Genomic DNA, 18166 nt, shown 5'->3' with positions numbered 1-18166 from the left:
ATGGATTCATCAAGCAAAGAAAATCATAAGTGCAACAAATCCCTAACACAAAACATCCAGGAAATATGGACACCATGAAAAGACCAAACCTAAGAATAATAGGTATAGAAGAAGGTTAAGAAAACCACCTCATAGTGGCAGAAAACATATTCAATAAAACCATAGAAGAAAACATTCCAAACCTAAACTAAGACATGCCAATGAAAGTACAAGAACTTACAGAACACCAAATAGAGTGGATCACAAAAAGCCCCATCACCACATAATAATCAAGGCCCTAAATATAGAGAAAAAGAAAGCATATTAAAAGCAGCTAAGGAAAAAGGCCAAATAACATATAAAGGCAAACCTATCAGAATTACACCTTACTTCTCCATGGAAACTCTGGAAGCAAGAAGGTCCTGGATAGATATTCTACCAACAGTAAGAGACCATGGATGCCAGCCCAGAATACTATAACTCTGAAAGCTCTCAATCATGATAGATGGAGAAAACAAGGTATTCTATCACAAAACTAGATTGAAGCAATACATATCTACTAGCACAGCCCTAAAGAAAGTTCTGGAAGGAAAACTCTAGCCCTAGGAAGTTAACTACAAAAGAAAATCATAGGCATTAGATAATCCCATTTTACCAACAGCCAAAAGAAAAAAATGGGTGGAATTCCACACATAATTCCACCAACAACAACCATTCCAAATCAAAGAAGAATGAACAATCAATGGTCATTATTATCCCTCAATATTAATGGCCTTAACTCATCCGTAAAAAGATAAAGACTAACAGAATGGATTCGAAGACAGAACCCTCCCTTCTGTTGAATACAATAAACACACCTCACCCTCAAAGACAGACATTACCTGAGAGATAAAGGTTGGGGAACGATTTTCCAATCAAATGGACCCAAGAAACAAGGAGGGGTAGCAATCCTAATATCTAAAAATTAGATTTAAAGTGAAATCAATCAAAAGAGATGAAGTAGGTCATTACATACTCATCACAGGTGAAATCCACCAAAATGAAGTTTCAATTCTGAACATCTATTCCCCAAATACAAAGGCATCCACATTCGTAAAAGAAACATTACTAAAACTTAAATCACATATAAAGCCCCACACACTTACAGTGGGAGACTGCAACACCCCACACTCATGACTAGACAGGAATACCAGACAGAAACTCAACAAAGAAGCAAAGGGTCTAATAGAAGTCATGACCGAGTTGGGATTAACAGACATCTATAGAACATTCCATCCACATGAAAAATAATATACTTTCTTCTCACCACCACTTGGAACCTCCTCAAAAATCGACCACATACTAGGCAACATATCAAACCTCAGCAGCTACAAAAATTGGGGTAACTCCATGCATCTTATCAGACCACCACGCATTAAAATTAGAATTTAACAACAACACAAATTGCAGAAATCCAACAAAGTAAGGGAAATTGAATAATGCACAACAGCACCATTCCTGGGTCAAAGAAGAAATAAAAAAAAGAAATTAAAGACTTCCTAGAATTCAGTGAGAATGAAAACACAGCATACCCAAAACTATGGAACACTTTGAAAGAAGTGTTACTGGGGAAGTTCATAGCATTAAGAGCCCACATTAAGAAACTATTGAATAGTTATACTACAGAATTAATTAACAACACAGCTGAATGCTCTAGAACACAAAGAAGTAAACTCCCCCAGGAGGAATAGATGCCAGAAAATAATCAAACTGAGGGCCAAAATCAATAAAGTAGAAAATAGGAAAACAATACAAAGAATCAATGCAATGAAGAGTTGGTTCTTTGAGAAAATCAACAAGATAGACAAACCTTTGTCCAAACTTACCAAATGACAGAGTATGAACATGCAAATTAACAAAATCAGAAATGAAAAAGGAGGACATGACAACCCACTCTGAGGAAATTCAGAGATTCAACAGGTAATACTTTAGACCTGTAATCAACAAAATTCGAAATGTAAAGGAAATGGATGACTTCCTGGATAACTATCACTTGCCAAAATTAAATCAAGAACAGATAAGCAATAAAATAGACTGATAACCCCTATGGAAATAGAAGCAGTCATCAAAATTCTCCCAACGTAAAAAAGCCCCAGCCCAGGTGGCCTCAGTGCAGAATTATACCAGAAATTCGCAGAACACCTTATACCAATTCTTCTCAAAGAATTCCATGCAATAGAAGCAGAAGGGTCTTTGCCAAACTCTTTCTACAAGGCTTTAATAATCTTGATTCACAAGCCAAATAAAGACACAACTAAGAAAGAGAACTTCAGACCAATATCCCTCATAAACATTGATGCATAAATACTCAAAAAATACTGGCAAATCACATTCAAGAACACATCAAACAACCATTCAACAAGATCAAGTAGGTTTCATCCCAGGGATGCAGGGATGGTTCAATATATGAAAATCCATCAATGTAATCCACCATATAAACAAGGTGAAATACAAAAAAATCACATGATCATCTCACTAGATACAGAAAAAGCCTTTGACAAAATCCAATACCCCGTCATGATAAAGGGCTTGGAGAGATCTGGGATAACAGGAACATACATAAACTTAATAAAAGCTATATACAGCAAACCAACAGCCAACATCAAAGTAAATGGACACATACTCAATGCAATTACTCTAAAATTAGGAACAAGACATGGCTGTCCACTCTCTCCATACCTTTTCAATATTGTACTTGAATTGCTAGCCAGAGACATATGACAAGAAAAGGAGATCAAGAAGATAAAAATTGGAAAGGAAGAGGTCAAACTTTCACTATTTGCAGATGATATGATAGTTTACATAAGTGACCCAAAGAATTCTACCAGGGAACTTTAACAGCTGACTAAAACCTTCAGCAAAGTGACAGGCTACAAGATCAACTCAAGAAAATCAGTAGCATTACTATATACAGATGATAAAAGGGCTGAAAAAGTAATCAGAGAAACATCACCCTTTACAATTGCCACAAACAACATAAAATACCTTGGGGTAACGCTAACCAAACAAGTGAAAGACCTGTATCATAAGAACTTTGAATCTTTAAAGAAAGAAATTAAAGAAGCCATCAAAAAATGGAAAGATCTCCCATGCTCTTGGATAGGTAGGATCAATGAAGTAAAAATGGCAATCCTGCCAAAAGCAATCCACAGATTCATGCAATCCCCCTTAAAATACCAGCACAATTCTTCAGTGATCTTTAAAGAATAGTAACCATTTTGTATGGAAAAACAAAAGACCCAGGATAGGCAAAACAATCTTACTCCACAATGCAACAGCTGGAGGCATCAATAATCCCGACCTCAAGCTCTATTATTTAGCTCTGGTCCTGAAAACAGTTTGATATTGGCACAAAAACAGACAGGTAGACCAATGGAATCCAATTGTACACCCTGATATTAACCCATGCATGTATGAACATCTGATCTTCGACAAAGAAGCTGAAAATATACAAAGGAAAAAGAAAGCATCTTTAACAAATGGTGCTGGCATAACTGGATTCTGGCATGTAGAAGAATACAGATAGATACATGTCTATTGCCATGGCCAAAACTTAAGTCCAAATGAATCAAAGACCTCAACATAAATCCAGCCACACTGAACCTCTTAGAAGAGAAAGTGGGTGTTACCCTTGAACGAATTGGTATAGGAGGCAGCACCCTGAACATGGCACAAGTAGCACAGACAGTGAGATCAACAATTAATAAATGGGACCTCCTGAAACTGAGAAGCTTCTGCAAGCAAAGGACACAGTTAACAAGACAAAAAGGCAGCCCACAAAATGGGAAAATCTATTCACTAACCCCACATCTGACAGAGGGTTGATCTCCAAAATTTACAAATAATTCAAGAAGCAAGTCTCCAAAACACCAAAGTATCCAATTAAAAAAGTGAGCTCAGAACTAAATAGAGAATTCTCAATAGAGGAAACCAAAATGGCAGAGAGGCAATTGAGAAAGTGCTCAACATCCTTAGACATCTCGGAAATGCAAATCAAAACAACTCTGAGATACAATCTTACTCCCATAAGAATGGCTAAAATCAAGCCGGGTGTTGGTGGCACACGCCTTTAATCCCAGCACTCGGGAGGCAGAGGCAGGCAGATCTCTGTGAGTTCGAGGCCAGGCTGTACCGACAGCCTCCAAAACAGAACAGAGAAACCCTGTCTCGTAAAAACAAAATAAAAAAAAACAAAACAAAACAAAAAAAAAAAGAATGGCTAAAATCAAAACACCAACGACAATTTATGCTGGAGAGGGTGTGGTGAAAGTTAACACTCCTCACTCCTCCACTGATGCTGGGAGTGCCAACTTTTACAGCCACTTTGGAAATCAATATGGAGGTTCCTCAGAAAAATGGGAATAAACCTATCACAAGGCCCAGCAACTCTACTCTTAAGTGCATATCCAAAAATGTCCATTCATACAATAAAGATGTCTGTTCCACTATGTTCACAGCAGCATTATTTGTAATAGCCAGAACCTGGAAGCAACCTAGATGCCCCTCAATGTAAGAGTGGAGAGGGAAAATGTGGTATATTTACACAATGGAATACTACGTAACAGAAAAAACAATGGAATCCTGAAATTTGCAGGCAAACTGATGGCTCTAGAAGAAACCCAGTGAGTGAGGTAACCCAGTCACAAAAAGAGAGTCATGGCATGTACTCTCTCATATATGGATTTTAGACATAGATCTGGGGAGTGGCAATCTACAATCCCATGGCCAGATAGTCTGGGAAACAGAAACTTCATTCCATGGCTGATGGAAGCAGAGGCAGACTCCCACAGCTAAGCACTGAACTGAACTCAAGAAATCCAGTGACAGAGAGGGAGGATTGATGACCAAAGGGGTTAAGACTGTGCTGGTTTAACCCCCAGAAACAGCAGACCTGACAAGTGTTAGCTCTTCAATCCCAGACTGATGGCTGGGAATCCAGCATGGGACTGATCAAGATCCCCTAAATATGGGTGTCAGTGAGGAGGCCTAGGTAATCTATTGAGCCTTGGGTAGTAGATCAGTATTTATCCAGAGTATACAAATGCACTTTGGGCTGCCATCAAACAATGAGAGATGCACTCTCACCCTGGAATCTTGGGGGAGGGTCTAGGCCCTGTCCTGGATGAAATGTCAGACTATGGACACCCTCATGGAGGTCCTCACCCTCCCTCGGGAAATAAGGGGATATTGGGGGTTGTTTGGAGGGCATGGGTGGAGGGGAGGGAAAGGGAGTGGGACCTGGTATTGACATGTGAAGCAACCTTGTTTCTAATTTAAATTAAAACTTAAAAATAAAAAAAATAAAGAAAAAGAAGATTATAATGTGGGAAGGCCACAAAAAGGATGAAATGATGAAAGGTACCTGTTATGACGTCACGAGCTCACTTTACTTCCTTTCTTGGCCAGAAGCCCTTGTGAAACCTCATCTTTAATAATACATTTCAGTTGTTTAGCTCCCAGTGTGCACATTCAATGTATTAATTGCAATTAACATTGTAATTGAGACATGAAAATGTGCAAAAAATGAAATATAAAAGGGAAAACTAAAAAGCAAAAATAAAGATCGGCTTCTCTTGAATTGTTGGGGCATCGGCTAATCCCGATACTTGAGTAAGGGTCTTCCCACTCTGGGGGTATTTCAACACTAGATTGCACTAAGTCTGAATGGTAGAGAGCTGTGAAAGCTGATACAAAACACATAGATTACTCAATATTCTAAATGAAAGAATGAAAAGAAATAGCATTGCCAGATGTATACAGTTGTGTTATACAGTGCAAAAAAAAGAACAGCCTTAACTTGCAAACTGAAAGAAATTCTGGTATGAGGGGACCTAACTGTGAAGCTAAGAAACAAAAGTTTGTCAAGGAACCAAGGGGAACAGTATAGCTATGAGTGACAAGACCAGGATTTGAATTAAAGCAATTAATCCTGTTGTTTATACAGAACCATAGAACATAGAGACAGGACAAGAGAAATCACAGAAAACTTCAATCATAGGAAAGCATTGTATTAAGAGTATCAATTCATATAAATTTCCAAACAAATTAAAATCTTTACAATACACTACAAGAAAGCAATTTACTTTATGGGAGTTTTATTGATTAACCAAATGTGTGCTACCAGAGTATTAACAGCTACAGACATTGCTCAAGGCAGAAAAATCATTATTTGCTTTCTTCAGGAGAGATAATTTGTATTTATTCCTAGAAGGAATAAAATAAATCATGCAACTTGAGTTTCTTTCAAGATGATATAAGTATTATCCCTATTTTCCAAATTTCACGCAAGACTGATTCTTACATTCACAGCTGCTAAATCATTATTCACTGCGTGAATAAGCAGTCCAGATGTTCCTTCTGATTAATGAGGTATAGCTATATTTATGGTAGTTTCCGTGTGGTAACTACACAATTATTGATGCTGTCAGGAAACTCTCCCTGTTTTCTGATAATGGGGCTTAGCTCCTAGAATAGTGCTGCTTCCCAGTCCATCCTGTCACCCATAATCTTGTGCATCAATAAAACATTTCCTTGCACTGTCTATAAAGCTCTCAACCACAGCATTCTGTCTAATGAATACACTATGTATATTATGAAAGAGAATGTTTTGATTTGCTTTGCCATAGCCCACCATTTACTTAGTAATCTCTCCAGTTGTCAGAGATATCAAAGAAAGCCAATACATCTTTATTTCCATTTCTTTGTGCTGGTTTGGTAAATGCTTGCCATTTTATTTATGAAATAATTTAGGTGTTTGGATGGTGCAGGCAATTAAGTTCAAGTAAATATTCACAAGTTAAGAATATAAGAAAGAGGTCCACTGAAAACCATAAGAAATAGGATGATCTGATACTGCTTCAGACATATAGTTTGCTTGAATTCATTTGTATTCTCCCTCACTAAGCACTAAGTGTTTAGTTAATTGCTTAAGTTAATTTTTTTTGCTTGACGATGTGGCGGCAATGTGCCTCAACAGGTAAATGAACTTACCTCATAAACCTGACAAGCTGAGTTTGACCCACAGGACGTTGATGGTTGAACGAGAGGAGCAACTTCCACATTGTGTCCTATGACTGCTACATGGAGGCCATGGCACTTCCATGCCAACAGAGAGTTACACACATTCTTACATATATACATACCCACAAACACAAGTAAATAAATGCAATTTAATTGTTAAAATGAAGATAAGTCTGTGAATTACCCCATGTAATCCATTGGATGTAGCAGCAATTCCTGTTCATTTGCTTACTCAAATGTCAAAGTAGACTTTCAAGGTAGAGTGAAAGGCCTGTCCTCAGAAAGCGATTGATAAATATATGAGGGATGAATGAAGAAGCCTGGATGAATAAAGAGACACGAAGAACTTCTCACAGTGCTGTTTGACCTTTTAGACATCTATCCATTAGAAAATTAATGACATATATGTTTAACTTAAAAGAAGGTGGAAAGGAGCCTCTCATCCTGGCTTTGTGACTTCCCCTAATCAGTCATTTAAGGAACTTCAACTTAAATTTTGTGTTTCTTTAAACTTAAGGGATTATTTCTTCAGTTTAAGGATAGTATTTTAAGAACAGTAGTTCAGAAACAATACAGAAGATTATAGATCTCATGTCATGTCTATTTTACTGAGCTATGTGCAGGAGGAGACACAGGCCTGCAGAAATTCTTTTGCAGAAGGAAATATAACTGGAGCAAGCACTTTTAGACAAGCAGAAGGAAGAACAGATACGGGTGATGCAAATGCCTGAATTGTGGTTACATAAAGCCTCCTGGTTTATTAACAGCTTGTCATTATGGATATCTGCTAATCTTTCCATGCTCCTTCCCTAGTCTCTTACTTGAGAATAACAATTGTCTTCAATTTGCAGGAGATTTGTATTTAAATAAAAGAGACCTCAAACAGAGACAATTTGCTGTATGTGTTAGACTTTGGAAGACACCTGCAGTCATCCTGAGCATATGCAGATCAGAACTAATGTATTGCTTACTTCAGGGGAAGGGCAGCAGAAGTGGAGACAGGGAGCCTTCCCGGATGGGGTGTATAGTAAAGACATTAGGAAGTACCCTGTGATATATACCCCTGCTCCTCAGAGCAACTAGAGGAAAAAACAGCTGCAAGCAAAGACACTCCTCTCCACCAATTATGAGATTCTGACTGTAGAACAGAAACTGGGAATACAAAGAAAATTTGTGAAGATTGTGATATAAATTGAACTCCATTCTACTGCTCTTCAAATGAGAGAAAGAGGCAGGCACCTGAGCACATTTTGTTCAAATTCTGGTCTATCAACAAATGACAATTTGAAAGGGGAGAAAAAATATTATGTTTTGATGCAACATTGGCTAAAATATGATACCTCTCCTGGGGTATAGAAAGCCCAGAAAATAGTAGCAAAGTGGACCTTTGTGTCAGATGGTCTAATGCTTACTAACAAGTGTAAATCCACTTGGGTCACAGCCATTCTACCTGACATCACAGTGAGTATTTGAACACCAGGTGCCAATCATTTAATTCTCACCCAAATTTGGGAATCTGACCATGACCACTGATTCTACATCCTTCCCTTGGCCACTGTTCTCAGGCTTATTTTATTGTATGTTATGTACAATTTACATGTGTTATTTACTTACCTTATAGTAGACTGGGTTTGCTGGCATACTCACCACTCATCATGATATCCTGGAATGGGAATATCTGTATATTTAGTTCACAAAATGTGCAGTTTAGAGATTAGAAGGCTATGAAAGAGAAGATAGGTAATTCTCATCACTGTGTAGCAAATGAACCCTTATAGGTCAACCAAACAGATATCTCAGAATCACATAAGGGGGCAGAGAAAAGCTGGACAGATAATAATGCAAGTCACTGCACTTGAGTACTCAAAATTTTGCTGAATTGTTAAATGACACAAAAGTTTCAGTTACCTCAGAAATATGTGGATTGGTGTCTATTTCTTAGATATCTAAATAATTTCTTTCTTTCTCTCTCTTTCTTTTCCTCTGTTCCTCCCTCCTTCCTTCTCCCCATCCCTTAGTATCCAGAAAAAAAGACATAGAAATATGTTAGGAGGCCTGGGCAGTCTATGGGTACTCTGACAGTAGAACCAGTATTGATCCATAGTACACAAAAGGATTTTGAGAGCCCATTCCCTATGGAGGGATACTCTCTCAACCTAGACACAGGAGGGTGGTACTAGGCCCAGCTCCAAATGATGTGGCAGACTTTGATGATACTCCATGGAAGGCCTTATCCTTCCTGGGGAGTGGATGGAGGTTGGAATAGTGGGATTGATGAGGAGCATGGGAGGATGGGAGAGAGAGAGAACTGGCATTGATATGTAAAATAAGATTATTTCTAATTTAAATAAAAAGTATAAAAAGAAAGAAACATGGATAAGTATAAAGAATCTTATACAGAATACCAGCTGTGCTTTCTGTAAGTTAACATTCATAGCACTAAGTAACCATATGAAGAAACTGGAGAATAGTCACATTAGCATTAACAGCACAGCTGAAAGCCATAGAACACAAAGAAGCAAACTCACCCTGGAGGAATAGACACTAGGAAATAATCAAATTGAGGGCTGAAATCAATGAAGTCAAAATTAGGAAAACAATACAAAGAATGAATGTAACGAAGAATTTGTTTTCTGAGAAAATCAACAAGATAAACAGACATTTGTCCAAACGAAAGAGTGTGAACATGCGAATTAACAAAAACAAATGAAAAGGGGGATATAGCAACTAACACTAAGGAAATCCAGAAAATCATCAGGTCACACTTTGAAAACCTGTACTCTACAAAATTATAAAATTTTAAAGGAAATGGACAATATTCTGGAGAGATATCACTTGCCAAAATTAAATCAAGAACAGATAAGCAATTTAAATTGACCTGCAATCCCTAAGGAAATAAAAGCAGTTATCAATAGTCTCCAACCATAAAAAAAGGCTAGGTCCATATGGCCTCAATGCAGAATTCTACCAGAAATTCAAAGAACAACTCGTACCAATTCTCCTCAAAGTTTTCAATGCAATAGAAACTAAAGGGTCTTTGCCAAACTCTTTTTATGAGGCTTCAATAACCTTGAGACCCAAACCACACAAAGACACAACTAAGAAAGAGAACTTCAGACCAATATCCCTCATGAACATTGATTCAAAATAGTCAATAAAATACTGGCATAGAACACAACAGAATAAATCATCCCTCATGATCAAGCCGGTTTTGTTCCAGGGAGGCAGGGATGGTTTACATATGAAAATCCAACAATATAATCCACTATTTAAGCAAGCTGAGAAACAAAAAGTACCTGATCCTCTCACTAGATGCTGAGAAAGCCTTTGACAAAATCCAACATGCTTTCGTGATAAAAGTCTTAGAGATCCAGCATAACAGGAACTTACCTAAACACAATAAAATCTATATATAGCAAACCAACAGCCAGCATCAAATTAAATAGAAACTCAACACAATTCCTCTAAAATAAGGAAAAAGGCAAGGCTGTCCACTCTCCCCATACCTTTCCAATATTTTTCTTGAAGTTCTAGATAGAGAAATAAGGCAACAAATGGATATCAAGAGGATACATATTGGAAAGGAAGAGATAAAATTTCACTATTTGCAAATGATATGGTAGTTTACATAAGTGACCCAAAAAACTCTACAAGGGAACTCCTCCAGCTGATAAATACCTTCAGCAAAAAGGCAGGATACAAGATCAAGTCAAGGAAATCAGTAACCCTACTATACACAGACGACAAAAGGGCTGAGAAAGAAATCAGAGAAACATCTCCCTTTACAATAGCCACAAACAACATAAAATATGTTGGGGTAATATTAACCAAACAAGTAAAGACTTGTATCACAGGAACTTTGAGTCTTTAAAAAAAGAAATTAAAGGAGACACCAGGGAAATGGAAAGATCTCCTAAGGTCTTGGATAGATAGAATCAACATAGTAAAAATGGCAATCTTCCCGAAAACAATATACAGATTTAACGCAATCCCCATTAAAATCCCAGCAAAATTCTTCACAGACGTTGAAAGACAAATTCTCAACTGTGTATGAAAAAAAGACCCAAGGTAGCCAAAATTACATTGTTTAGCAAGGCAATGTCCAGAGGTATCACCCTCCCTGGTTTCAAGCTGTTTTACAGAGCTATAGTCCTGAAAACAGTTTGGTATTGGCAAAAAAATAGGCAAGTAGACCAATGGAAATCCAGTTGAACATGCTGATATTAAACCACACACTTATGAACAATGGATCTTTGACAAAGAAGCTAAAATTATGCAATAGAAAAAAAAGCATCCTCAACAAATGGTGCTGGCATAACTGGAGGCTGACATGTAGATGACTGCGGATAGATCCATGTCTATTGCCATGCAAAAAAATTGTGTTCAAATGGATCAAAGACCTCAAAATAAATCCAGCCATACCAAACCTCTTAGAAGAGAAAATGGGAAGTACCCTTTAATGAATTGGTACAGGAGACTGCTTCCTGAACATAACTCCAGTAGCCCAGACACTAATATTGATAATTAATTGAACCTCATGAAACTGAGAAGCTTCTGTTGGGCAAGGGACATATTCAACAAGACAAAAAGGCAACCTATAGATTGGAGAATAAATTCACTAACCTCACATCTGACAGAGGACTGATCTCCAAATTTTACAAAGAACTCAATAATCAAGTCTCCAAAACACCAAAGGATCTAATTTAAAAGTTGGGTACAGAACTAAATAGAGAATTATCAATAGAGGAGTCTAAAATGGCTGAGAGAAACTTGAAAAAGTGCTCAAAATCCTTAGCCATCAGAGAAATGCAAAACAAATCAACTCAGAGATACCATATTACTCCTGTCAGAATGGCTAAAATCAAAAACACCAATGACAGTATATACTGGAGAGGGTGTGGACAAGGGAGAACACTCCTCCACTGTTGATGGGAGTGCCAACTCTTACAGGCACTTTGGAAATCAGTAAGGAGATTCTTCAGGAAAATGGGAATCAGTCTACCACAATACCCAGCAATTTGACTCTTAGGCATATACACAAAGAATTCACATTCATTCAACAAGGATGTCTTTTCCACTATATTCTTAGGAGCATTTTTTTTGTAATAGCCAGAAACTGGAAGCAACCTAGATTCCTCTGAACTGAAGAGCAGATAGAGAAAATGTGATACATTTACACAATGGAGTAAGATGTAGTGGAAAAATACAAAACAGTGGAATCTTGAACTTTGTAGGCAAATGATTGACACTGGAAGAAATCATCTTGAGTGAGGTAACCTAGGCACAAAAAGAGAAACATTGTATGTACTGACTCATATATGGATTTTAGACATGGAACATGGAGTATCATCCTACAATCACACTGCCAGAGAATCTGGGGAAAAAGTACCTTTTATAGTGACAGAGAGAAGCAGGGGCAGACACCCACAGCTAAACACTGAACTAAACTCCTGGAATTCAGTGACAAAGGGAAGATTGATGCCCAAAGTGGTCAAGAATGGTCTTGTGTAACTCACTGAAACAGCTGAACTGAATCAGATGGAGCTCTTGAGCCCCAGACTGATGGCTGGGAGGACAGCATGGGACTGATCCAGAACCCCTGAGTGTCACTGTCAGTGAGGAGGCATAGGCAATCTATGGAAACTTGGATATTATTTATCCCTGACATACAAATGGACTTTGGGTGTCCATCCCACAATGAGGGATTCTCTCAGTCTGGACTCTAGGGGGAGGGCCTAGGCCCTGCCCTTGATGAAATGTCAGACTCTGGAGATCCCCCATGGAGAGTCTCACCATCCCTTGGGATCAGAGTGGGTATTGGAAGGGGGTCAAGAGCACTTGGTAGGGGAGGCAGGGGAGGAGGTTAAGGAGAGGGAGTTGGGTTTGACATATGAAGTAAGCTTGTTTGTAATTCAAATAAAAATGAAAAAAAAGTTTAAAAAAAGCACTCTAAGAACAAACAACCAAACACCGAGTTTTAAAATATAGGCTCTGACAACATTATTCAGATTCTGTGCTAAACTTTTTTTTTACTGAAGTTAATATGCAGATATTACATGCATTATATCTCTATTCACTCTCTCTCTCACACACACACACATATATATGTATATATACATATATATATATATAAATTTTTTAATCATTGTGTATTCTCTCTTATTCCCCTTCTACTCTCACTTAACCCTTTTATATTCCTAAGCACATATTCTTCATATATGTGTTTGGGGACTCAGGTATTTTTAAAAAAAAATATTTCATTATTTTTCAGGTTTATGTATTTACATCATTTCCCCCATCTCTTCCTTCCCTCTGAGGTCTATCAAACACCTCTCCTGCTTCTCTTTAAAATTCATGGTCTCTATTTTCATTAATTGTTGTTACAAAAATATGTGTGCAATCTTAAATATTCTATTTAATTAGGACTTTTGCATGAGGATAATCAGGGAGAGTAATTATTTGCCAGAGGCTACACAGGTGAAGAATATGGCTTCTCTTCTTAAGTAGCACCTCTGAGATGGTACATTCTTGCTGGTTATAGTGCTAATTCTATATTTTAATATAAAAACACAGATTCAGATATAGGAGTAAATGCTGAAAGATCAGAGTGATGAAGGAGCAAGCCACAGTTACTCCTTACCTTGCTAACTCCTTAGTCTGAAAATGGGTGGGCCTGTATCTAGGAATTCACAGACAGAGTGAGCCTGACATCCCCTCTCCACCCACTTTATATTCCTGTCTCTACCTCCTTTGAGCTGGGATCAAAGGCCTGTGCCTCCCAAGTACTAGGATCAAAGGCATAATATCCCAAGTGCTGGAACCAATGGTGTGTGCCGGGCCTCTATGGTTAACTAGGCACTAGCTCAGCACTTTAATCTCCAGTGAGGCTTTATTTGATAAAGTACAAACAAAATGTCACCACATCTGGTCTGAATGAAACGTGTTCAGATAATTATAGAATCTGTATATACATGATTTAAAACAACCATGCTCTGTCCATTAGATAGCATTTCCCAGTTTTCTTCCTCAGCCTGTGGCTCGTCCATTCTTTCCACATCCTACTATACCATGCACTGATAGCCTAGATGAAGTGGTATATATGACCTGCTTCAGACTCAGCATTAAAGGGACAATTATTCTCTTCAATCTGGACTGCTTTTAGTTTCTGCATTTACCATTACATCTTGCAAAAAAAAAGAAGCTTTGCTGACCACAGCTAATCTATAAGGATAAAGAAACATTTAGGGGAAGTTTGTCAACATGACTATTCATCAAAACACCAGTGATACATTTCTCCAAAGGTCCATGACTCCATTGCCACATACAAGATTTTACCGGGTTTATGATGATTGGTGTGATTTTTCCCCAGTGAAACATGTTCTATTGCTGTGAAGAAACACCATGACCACAGTAATTACTATAAAGGAAAGCATTTAATTGGATCTGGTTTACAGTTTCAGAGGTTTTGTTCATTGTCATCATGGTGGGAAACATGGCAGTATGCAGGCAGTCACAATGCCACAGAAGGATATAAGATTTCTACATCTGGATTCACAGGCTGCAGGAAGAGAGGGCCACTGGAAATGCCTTGGAGTTTTGAAACCACAAAACCCAACCTCAATGACATATTAACTAAAACAAGGCCACACCTAGTCCAACAAGGCTACACCTCCTTATCTCTCACAAGTAAGGCTCTTTTCTGATGTCCAAGCATTCAGATATATGAATTTATGGTGTTCATTTTTACTTAAACCACCACATGGCAGTTTTCAATCTCAGTCTTAAGATGGATTGCTATTTTCAGCGTACCCATGCTACTAATATATCAGCAGGTACATACTGCATGACATTTAGTATTGTGGCTGGAAAGTCTCACATTTGGGTAAGGACACTGATGACTTTGCTCCCTCCCTTGCCTAGCCTCACAGACTGCCTCGCATAATCCTCTGTTATGAGAGTTAGTCTGTGGTGATAAAATTTCTAGATCAATTTCATGCTAATTTATTTGTGTCTTGCAAACAAAGTGTTTGATGTATATCAAAGTGATCTTAGAATACTGGTGGTAGTTGCATTGTTCAAGAAGTGGTTTTGGGGACACCATGATCAACAACTAATAGGGTGTCATTCTGTCCAGGCCATGGAGATTATCATTTAGTAATATGTGACTTCTAAAAGCAGCATTCTTTACCTGTAAATAGAATTTTCGTTTGTTTTGAATAAGTAAATGAACTTGAATATGCAACTTCTCTTTCATGCCTGGAGATAAAAATTTCACACTATCATATCCTCTCGTTGACTTTAATATTCATTCTTCCTCTCCTTCAGTGATGTCCCTTGAGCATTAAAGGAGGTAATATAAATGTCTTGTTTTACTACTTATCACTGCAAAAAAAAAGAAATGTTTCTCTCATCAAAGCTGACAACAGTTCTAGTCTATATGCATAAACACAGTTATTTAAAAGACAATTTTGCATGGTATGTACTCACTCATATATGGAATTTAGACATGGATGAGAGAATGCCAGTCTACAATCCCACTGCCAGAGTGTCTGGGAAACAGAACCTTCATTCAGTGACTGATAGAGCCAGAGGCAGACACCCACAGCCAAACACTGAAGTGAACTCCTGGAATCCAGTAACAGAGAGGGAGGACTGATGAGCAAAGGGGTCAAGAGTGGGCTGGTTTAACCCATGGAAACAGATGACCTGAAAAAGGCAGAGTTCTTGGACCCTAGACTGATGACTGGCAGGCCAGCATAGGACTGATCCAACCCCACTGAATGTGAGTGTCTGTTAGGAGGCCTAGGGAATATATGGGGCCTTCGGTAGAAGATCAGTATTTATCCCTGGCTTACAAATGGATTTTGGGTGCCCATCCCACAACGAGGGATGCTCTCTCAGCCTGAACTCTCAGCCTAGAGCCTGCCATGAAGAAATGAAAGGCTCTGAAAATCCCCCATGGAGGGCCTCACCCTGCCTGGGTGGGGGCCTGGGATTCCTGGTGAGGGAGCAGGGAGGTGGGGAAGGAGAGGGAGCTAGGATTGACATGTGAAGCAAGTTTGTTTCTAATTTAAATTTTAAAAAATGGTACCATTAAAAAAGAGACAATTTCTCAAGCACATGTCCATTTAACAAAACAATGGCAGTCACTTCCCCAGAAGGACCTGTGACCCTTCTTGGCACTTGGCAGCTGGAGTTTTGAGTTTTGTTCTCTCTCTCTCTCTCTCTCTCTCTCTCTCTCTCTCTCTCTCTCTCTCTCTCTCTCTCTCTCTGTGTGTGTGTGTATGCTTTGTATACTTGTCTGTGTTTATGAGTATGTTTGAAAAAATGCAGGTGGGCCTAAAGGCCCAAAGTCACTATTAGATATCTTTGCACAATCTCTCTCACAACTATTAGGGGAGTTGTCCTAATGTGGTTGGAGATTTGTTTCTGTTTTCACTCTAAGACCACCAATGGAATAGATCATTGAGTTTCTGGCCAACTCAGAGGAAGATAGAGGGACAGAGATAATAAGGAAGGGCTTAAAAATGCTAGTTCTTTCCAATCAAGGAAGGTGAAGAAGAGTGTAAAGTGTTTGCTTCTTCATTGCTCTGTGGATCCAACTGGTTCGTTCCCAAATATTGGATTCCCACGTTTTATTGAATAATAAGGCATTGAAAGAGGCCCGTTTCATCTATTCTTCCATCTATTGTTTATTACACAACAAAAGCTCTTGAGTTTAATGATATTGCCAATTAAATCCTACATACTAAACATGTTTCACACAACTATCCATTTGTGCACGTCATTGTTTCACAGCATCCTTTCTTTTATTTCTTTCTTTTATATGTCTTTAGCATGACTTCAATGTTTTTATTGAAAATAGATCTATTTTCATACAGTGTATTTTATTATAGTTTCCTCTCTACCATCTACTCCCCACCTCCTCAAGCAGCCAAATCCATGGCCTGTCTTTCTTTGTCTCTTTCTTCTTATAAGCAGTCATATAAAAATCATAAATGTCTCTCAAAGAACTGAAGCTCACTGATATTTCTAGGATTACTGACCATTGAGCTCCAGATGTCCATCTCTTTCTATTGCCAGTTGGATAGAAATGAGATAGTGGAGACATTCTGCCTGAGGTATGATTTCACATAGAATCTGGGAATTGACACTCAAGTCCTCAAACCTAACCAACTGTCATTTTACAGACTAAGCAATCTTTCTAAACATCTCCATCACATTCCAAAGAAGTTTTAACCAAGAGCAAGTACCAAATGTGAATTCTCTCTCACGGAGTATGCACCAAAATCAATTCTATGTTGGATGGTTATTTACATAACACGTTCTGTTTCTCCTACCAATGGGCTCATTTTGCCTGGCCAGCAAGTACTGTTTCATTCAGTATACCCAACTGAGTAAAACTATTGATTACAATTCTCTCCCTTCAGCCTACATAGCATCTTCTGGTATTTTAATCAATAACCACCAGGGAGGATACTTCCTTCTCACTTATAGCTTAATCCATCCAATAGCCCCTTACTCTTCTCTTCCTACATCCCCATCTAGTCACCTTCCATTACATTACATGAAGTACACTAAAAAAAATTATATTCAGGGAAAGTGAGCAGGAAGTGAGCATATAAGCTGATATCACATTTTTAGAAATAAAAGGATGTACAAGAAAACAGATGACAACGTTAGCTCTCATGGCAAGAATGTGCATCTCTGTATGACTGTATTGCTTGTATTTCAGAAGTAGTCAAAGAAGTGAAACAAAAAAGACCTCAGAGTTTCTTCCTATAAAGTTATCCAAAAGTTAACAGAGGGAATAATGTACACTGATTACTCCCACGTGATAAAGGATAGCTCACAACCCAGGAATACTCAAGTTAGGAGAAATCATAAATTAAGAAAATTCTAGCTGGGCGGTGGTGGCGCACGCCTTTAATCCCAGCACTCAGGAGGCAGAGGCAGGCGGATCCCTGTGAGTTCAAGGCCGGGCTGGACCGACAGCCTCCAAAACAATACAGAGAAACCCTGTCTCATAAAACCAAAAAAAAGAAAGAAAATTCTAAGCAATATGCTTATATTTCATAATAAACACATTTATGAAGAAGTACGTATTTTTAAAATTCTTTCCCTAAAA

Source organism: Mesocricetus auratus, unplaced genomic scaffold, assembly GCF_017639785.1.
Source record: "Mesocricetus auratus isolate SY011 unplaced genomic scaffold, BCM_Maur_2.0 Super-Scaffold_100019, whole genome shotgun sequence".
Lineage (NCBI taxonomy): Eukaryota > Metazoa > Chordata > Mammalia > Rodentia > Cricetidae > Mesocricetus > Mesocricetus auratus.
Note: the sequence above shows the minus strand (reverse complement) of the source record.